General features: G+C 38.5%; 1 long non-coding RNA gene across 1 annotated transcript; it reads left to right on the forward strand.

Moving 5' to 3' along the window:
• The first annotated feature begins 3,742 nt into the window (after positions 1-3,742).
• On the forward strand, positions 3,743-6,695 carry LOC109288369. The gene is made up of 3 exons (XR_002095119.1): positions 3,743-3,828; positions 4,664-4,668; positions 6,683-6,695. It is a non-coding gene; the product is annotated as an uncharacterized LOC109288369 (long non-coding RNA).
• Positions 6,696-8,078: the final 1,383 nt, after the last annotated feature.

Genomic DNA, 8,078 nt, shown 5'->3' on the forward strand with positions numbered 1-8,078 from the left:
CACCTACACTGAACACCTTCAAGAGCAAATTGGATGCTTATCTTGCTGGGATCCTATGACCCCAGCTGACTTCCTGCCCTTTGGGCAGGGGGCTGGACTCGACCTTCCGAGGTCCCTTCCAGCCCTAATGTCTATGAAATCTATATACATGCCAGAACGGTTGGCCCCCACTGGACTAGAACATTACAGTGAGATTAATCAAGTCTGCTCCAACACACTGGAATTCCAGTATGTAGGAACAGCCTCCATGCCCATGTACAGGCACCTTAAGTTTCCTCATTGGAGACTCTTAGCATCAGGAAAACGCATCTAGAACACATAACCTTCAACAATTCAAGTGGTTCAGGAAATGTTTTCATAGTACTGCAAAAAGAAGTCTGAACACAGACAACCAACCTCATTTTGCTCCTTTGCCTGTAGAAGGAACACATGGATTACTGGAAGCAACATGGTGTCTGAGTTTACTTAGCAGAGTCTTTCTCCAAGCACAATGCAGCATCATGCTACACAAAGAAGCACAGCAACATGATGATGCTTTGGAGTCACAGAGGTCTCCATGGGACAGCCTTCATTGGTGATTCATAGATATTGCTGTCTCCCAGTATAGCCTTCTCACTGAATTAGCAATGCATCATTGTGTTTCACATAACTACACAACACTTTGGACTCTCCTCCAACACTTATTCCGGTTAGTCTTTAACATGGTAAGTGTTTTAACCACCAACGGGCATATGTACAGCCCATGAGCAATGTAGAGAGACTGTCTTCAGTAAAATAATTCTAATACCTGTTTCTATGCAATTACCAAGAATCCAAGCATGTGAGTAGTAGGAGACATGGAAATGAAGGAGAAAATAATTTGCAGAATCCCTTAGAGCAATAATAAAGATGTACTGTACAACATAGCCTAGGTTAACACCTGCCATGGACTATCAGAGAAACACAACTGCCACCATATTGCCAATGACCATGTAGCTTCAATTGCTTAGTGGGTGGAGAGCCACAGGCAAGAGAAAGTGAGAGCAATGTACTAGCCTAAATCCCGGTATTAGCGAGATGGCATACAGCAATTACTATCAATTGTTTACAAAAATTCTTAGAACCAAATTCTCTTCTAAACCATAATCATGTAATTGCCATTGAAATCTGTGAGACTGCACTAATGTTACTATGGATACATAATAGTGGGACTGAGTAGTGACCATGCAGTGAAAAAATACATCACAAGTGTTAGAATAAGAACAAGTTTTTAATCTTTCCAGACTGCACATTCAGCTCCAAGAAAGCTGACATTTACGCAACCTAAAAGTGTCACACTAAAAAGAACATAACAACAAATCCTACTCTGAACACATTATAGAATCCACCTTCATGGACTTTTTTTCCTGAATGGATGAAAATATCAATACTCTAAAGGCGTGTCTACAAGTCGCTGTATGGTGATATTGCTACGGTACCATTTTTTAGTTGTTCCTTTTGGTTACTGCCATGGGCACTGCACTGTGCACACAGTGCGTGGTTAGATTTCACCGCTACATCACCATAGCAGCACACTATACCAGGGGAGCATGCCACTACAGTGACATAGCTGGCAATCACATTTAGACCCATCACTATATTGCTGTAGCGTGCCGTATGGCAATATAGCATGTTACAATGTTGTCACAGGGCAACATGTACAAGCGCCCTAAGATGTATATATTATTCCATCGATTGGCTGGGTCTGTAACAAAAATAGGAAAAAATATTCTCTATATATTATGGACTCTTACACAGGATTAAAGAAAACAGAAAATGCTACGCATAAAGTACCCCAGCTACACTCCTGGTCACTACATATTTGTTTCCTTTCACTTTCAAAATACAAAAAAATCCCACAACAACTTCAGTAAGTTGTCAAGTTGCTTTCAGTGTACATGAATATCAATAATTAAAGGTTTTCTTCTGATTTATTAACTAGGTTTTCTAAGCTGTGACTTTGAAGAGGTAAAATTTCTTTTCTGTTCTGCTTTTGATCAAAGCCTTACTGGATTGAGGGTTTTTCTTTTTCTTAATTAGTTAGTTCTATTTAATTTAGTGAATAAAAGTTTATTGATATGGAAGGCAAGTTATATCTCTTTACTCGGCGCTGGAATAGTTCTACAAATGAGTAATCAAGTGTTTGGTGGGTTTGGTTTGGGGGTATTTTTTTAATAAGATGCAGCAAACTTTGTGAATGTGAAAAAAACTTCCTTAAAATATTTTTTACCTTCTACAAGGAAATACTGAAATAAAGTTGCTAAGATAAATACAGTATTTCTTGTACTCTGTTAGAGGCCAAAAAGAATCATTTGGGATTACTGAGAGTACATGCAACAAAAGACAGGAATGAATACAAGCGCAAGCAAGATTTTGCTTCAACTGACTTCTGTGATTTCTTGTTTACCTTTGCAAGTTAATGAACATCCCTGACATGTTGTTCAGTGTCCTGAGAATCAAGCCCACAACTGCAAAATTCCAAGTGAAATGCATAGGGCAACTTCCTAAACTTGCAACACTGCTCGGTTTTGTCTGCCTCTAATATATCCCTATCTGAGGGACAAGTCTCACATCACTACTGCTGACCTTTACCATATAATAAAACAACAACAAAGAAGTCTGTTCAGATGTATATTTCTGAGGATCTCAAGCCTGCCCCATTTTGAAGCAGCTTGGCTTGTAATATCTGGTGCAAGATGCATACTTTCTTAGGGAAAATCTCTTTTTTATTTGGTTTTCCTTGTTTTCCTTTGTATTGGGTTTTCATTTTATCATTTGGAGCCACCTTGGTAACATTTTAGTTGCAACAGTTGAAATTTACTTTCTAAAGCTAAACCACTTTCTCCATAATTTGACGTTTTTTAATCCCTGAACCAGAGATCACTAATGAGATTCAATTGATATTCCAGGCAAATCCACTGTATTCATAACTGCCAAAAACAGCTCAATCACTGCTTCTCCAGCTGGTCATAATCTTAGAGAATACTAAATTTGATTAAATATGTTGGGCTTTCTGGGCTCTAACCATAGCCACTCAGAAGCAAAGATAAAAAGACACCAGTCTGAGGAGTCAAAGAGATAAATGGGTACAATCAGTAATTTAAAAGAAAAAAAGGTTCTTTCCACTTATAAGCTCTGCTGCACATTACCTTCTTCCTGGTATACATTCTGCTTTGCTCCAGAGCAAAAACTAACTTGGTGAGACAATTATTTAACCTGTTTACTCATTATGACAACTGCCTACAGTACCTGCCTTGCATTTAGAGATCATCTAAGCACAAGTATTTGGAGTGTGGAATGAAAGAGAATTTACAGGAAGAATTTACAGACTGTATGGTGCCTGTGTTCATGAAGAACAATGGCTAAACAAAGGGTTCACTTCAATCATGGGAAGATCTAGGAATTCAGAAAAAGAGGAGTGAGAAGATAGATGCCACCAGTGCCACTGGGGAGGTTGCAGCCCCCTCCAGCTCCACTACCCAAGGCAAATTGTGGCATGGCAGCAGGTCCAGGAACTTTTCTAGAATCCCCGAAGCAAGTAAGGCTCCCTCCTCCTACCACTCTCTGCAGCCCTCTCCCTTCAGTGCAGGCACCTCTCCTCTCTTCCCATTCCCCTCTCCCCCTCTCCAGAAGGGGTTGCCTTTGGGTGCAAGAAGAGTGATCCCGTCACTGCTGTCCCTGACATCCATTTCCAATGCTAATGCTTGGCAAAGGACTGTTTTAGGGCCTTGTTATGCATTAATCTTAGGTGGCTCCTGAAGCTCTGAACCCCTGGATTGTCTTCACATTAACACCTGAAGCTAGTTTGAAGTCCTCCTACCGAGTGTGCAAACAGCCTGCAGATCATGTCAGCTAACCAGGTTGCAGGGCAGAGACAGGTCCAGAAGTCGGGTTTGGGGGAGAGGAATAGAAAACAAGGTAGGGGACTAAATTAGGTCCCCATGAGCTGGGGCTTCCTTCATGGGAAGGGATAATAGCTCCCCCAAATCAACTTCCCTTACTGCTACCACCTCATAACCACCCCAAGAAGCATAAGCAGTACCCCCACACCCTAATCCCAAATCCCAATTTATTAAAACATGATACCTTAATTTACTTCCTCTTTATTTCTTTTTAATTGTTTTAATTCTTTTTATTTTATCCTTCAGTGGCTGACTTGCTTCATTTCACCACCCTTCCCCCCACCCCCATTTTCTTTCCACTTTTCATTACCCACACCCATCCCGTTACCTCCCTGCTTCCCAGCTTCATATTTCCACCTCCCTCTCACCCCACTCTCACATCCCCCCTCTCCCCCGACCAAGAACAGGGACAGAGGCCTGTGCTGGGCTCAGCAACCCTGTAGCAGCAACTTACAGCTGTAGCGCCTTGTCAGGCCCCTGCTCACCAACCCTCTAGTGGCAAGTCACAGCTGTGCAGGTGGGGGTCAGTCAAAGAAGGTTTTTAGCCTTGAGGTGTGACTGGTCCAAACTTGAGCTAGCACTTACACCAGTCAACACTTGTGTAGCTTAAAGTACAAGGTGGAACAAGGCCCTTAGTCATAAGAGCTCACTTGCCTTTTGCAAGCTCAATCTAGATAGTCAAAGGCATAGCTTGTTGAGATATCTGACTGCTACGCCAGAGATCTTCCCAAATCAAAACCTAGGCACTGTCTTGAATTCAGAATTTCTGCCATCAGTGTTCTGTCATTGCTCTGTGGGTACCTATTTGTTGCTCGATGGATGTTAGCCGTGTTATATAAACAAGAATGGCTGCCTCTGTACTTTTAATTTTCCTCTCCAGCTGTACTCTGAAGTCACACATACCACACAGAAAAAATATGCTCTTACATTTCAAATATTTTAGTTGATACATGTAGAAAAACAAACTTAATTTGAGCATGAGGTGCCTGGGAAATTAAATTACAGCTTTGAGTTTTCATTTGTCTCCAATCAGTGGGAAACAAGCTAAACTGAATCATGCACTTCTAAAGAGAGCTTCCAAGTATTTTTATTTCATTAAGTCATGTTAGTAGTCTAGTAAGATCTCTTACCTGACCTTAATCTGCTTCTTGAGGTCTGAAAACACAACAGAGCATGTCAATTTAAAACTTGGAAGAATTATTGTGCCTACCACTGTTGTTCTCCCTAGACATTATACTGATCTGTCAAAATAAAAACTGACACTTTTTCCTTTACTTCTCATTTCATTAGGGATAAATGTACATTGTGCACATAAATCTACAGAGACAGACTGAATCACAGATAACTGAGCAATAAAAGTCTCTGATATATTTTTAAGTTAAAAATTTACCTCATAAAGGTGCATAAAAATCATTATCTTTAATCTGAAAGGCAAGTGTTGCCTTTTAAATGTTTCTCTTGATCCATTCATCAGAGAGAAAGACCTGATAAGAGTTTGGAATTGGCTCAGTGCTATAATTCTCAGGGACATGAAGCATATTTCCTCAGTTACTTCACAGAAGAAATGAAAAGTTGGATCAGGAGCCCTGTTCAAACTGTCCCCTTAGGAAAACATTCAGGATATCTTCCAGGCTTCAAGTTTCAAAGGCTAAATAACAACCTTCAATGCAGTGGACAATATGGCTGCAACCCCAGTAGTAGAGGCAAAACCAAGAGCCCAAATGATGTCCAAATAAGTGTGATTATGGGCCAAATTCTACCTATTATAGGAACTGAAAAAATAGCATCTCCTTATACTTTGAGGTAAAATAGCCACTGTGGTTTTAAGTATCATTTTCATTTCGCAGCTGGACACAGCCACCCAAAAGGTTATTTATACTGCTGCATTTGGGTTTGCAAAAAAATAAGGATTAAAGTTGCTCACAAGAAGGACTGATTGTATGAAAATTCTTGATTTAGAAAAGTTGGGTTATTAATTATTATTATGCATGAACTATTATTTAAACCATGACAGTTAAGTCATTTTCACAGCAAATATTCTCTTCTTTGGTAATTTAAGTCTCCTTTCTCTGTACCTACCATTACTATTAGGTACCTCTCTCTGCATGGACAACTGACTGCACCTGATAATATGGACACACATTTTCATTTTATATACACAGACAACTATCTGTACGGCATTTAAAATTCCAGCTTTGACAATCACTGTTGTACCCCGCTATCCTAGATTTTTTTCTGAAGCCAACTTCAATGCAATGTGCACCAATCTATCAGACACCAAACCTTGGTACCCTTCAATTGACAGTTCATCTTAACTTGGCCTCTCCCTTTCTTCAGACATCAGTGCATTTTTTTCTAAAGGATTTTAAAAATTCTATTAAGCCACGAATTTCAATTCAGTTCTAATTATTTTTTAAAACACTAATTCTTTCCTGAAGTTAGGGACCATGCCTTAAACCTGGAGATCCAGCACCAGCCTGATTTATATATGCATCATGAATATATTTTGCATTGGTATCTATCCTTTCTGGACAATGAGCATTATAATTTAATTATTATATCTGTATGCAATAAATTCTTAATATAGAAAAACATAATTGCTTTTAATTTGAATGTGGGGGGAATGGAAAATACCTCATTCATCCATGAAGAATGAGACCATCCTGCGGGCAGTGCTTGGATACTATTAAAAACAAACTTAAAATACAAAACCTGATTCTAGCCCTTTATAATTTTTAAACACCACTTCCTCAGTGAAGGAGCTTTGGGCTTAGAGGCTAGTAGTCATGCAAAGCTACTGCAAATTGCTGTCTTTGGTAAAGGCCAAGCAAGCAGCTGGTAGTACAAAATTGGAAGGACCAACTGTTGTTAATTTACTATTTTGGACTAACTTTAAGTACAGTATATTTTTACTAGCCTAAACAGCTGCACGCATTTTATGTTACTCTGTCTATAACATATGGACTACATTTATATCTTACTTTAAATACATATTAATAGGCTGATAATAAAGGATTCATGATGAGAAATCAAAAGACTATGTTATGCTGTTTGTCTAAAATATTTGAAAGGAAGAAGAATCAATAGCTGTCTACAAGTTTATGATGTGACTAAGTAGGGTTGATGCACAAAGTTTTCAGCAGGAGGATTCAGATGACCATGATGAAGGTGGATTTAAAAAAGGAAAATTTAAGCTAAATGACTAAAAGGGATTTTGATAGGGAAGGCTCTTAGAGAATGAAATAGTTTCTGAAGGCAAGTGAAGATACTATCACTTAATTCATTTCTCAGTGGACTAAGCACTGGAACATAACTAGTAGGGAAAAATTCTACGCCATAAGGGATACAGAATAAATGATATACTAAGTGTTTTCAACTCCAATTTCTACAACAACAACAAAAAACACGTATTCTCATTTTGAAAGTGAGGACTATACTGAATTTCTATCACAAAATCCAAAACATTTCTCACCTCCTTCTTGACTAATAAGGATAATACTGCATTATAAAATAGAAGTGTGCATCTTTCCAGCCAGGGAGAAATAATGTAAGATTGAAGTACCAAATTTAACTCTATTCCAACTTTAATTTTTAAACATCTCTTTCTTTCTTAATCAGATGGGAGCCTGGATGCAACAGTGATGCACATTTTCAAGTAGAATTTACTGTAAAGAAATATGTATTCCCACCTGCTGGGGTGGAAATACAGACTGGAGCTAAATTACCCCTATAATTAAGTACTTCATCCTAGGTGCTGTTTTAAGTAAAAGAACCATTCTATAACAGTAGGTATAAATTCCTTTACACACATACGATGTAGCATAAAATGCAACCATTTCTATTAGAGTAATAGCACAAGACAATCAAATGCTACTCTATAGTCAACATTTCAACAATGCCATGGTGCTTATAAATCTATTTTCAAGTTGGCTAGGCCATGATCAATGGGGGAACTTATCACAAATGACAAAGCATGTACTTTTACAAGTTTGTTAAAGTAATTTCCAGGTGTCATTATATTTCTACCCATCTGTCATAATTTCTTAATATTTGAAGGTTTAATGAAAAATATCATGGCACATCATAATTAGGAACATTTTTGCTACTTTATCCACTTGATTAATAAAGTAGAGCCAAAAACCCTTCATAATCATAACA

This window comes from Gavialis gangeticus, unplaced genomic scaffold (assembly GCF_001723915.1).
Source record: "Gavialis gangeticus isolate Ggan-Ray unplaced genomic scaffold, GavGan_comp1, whole genome shotgun sequence".
NCBI classification, from domain to species: Eukaryota; Metazoa; Chordata; order Crocodylia; family Gavialidae; genus Gavialis; species Gavialis gangeticus.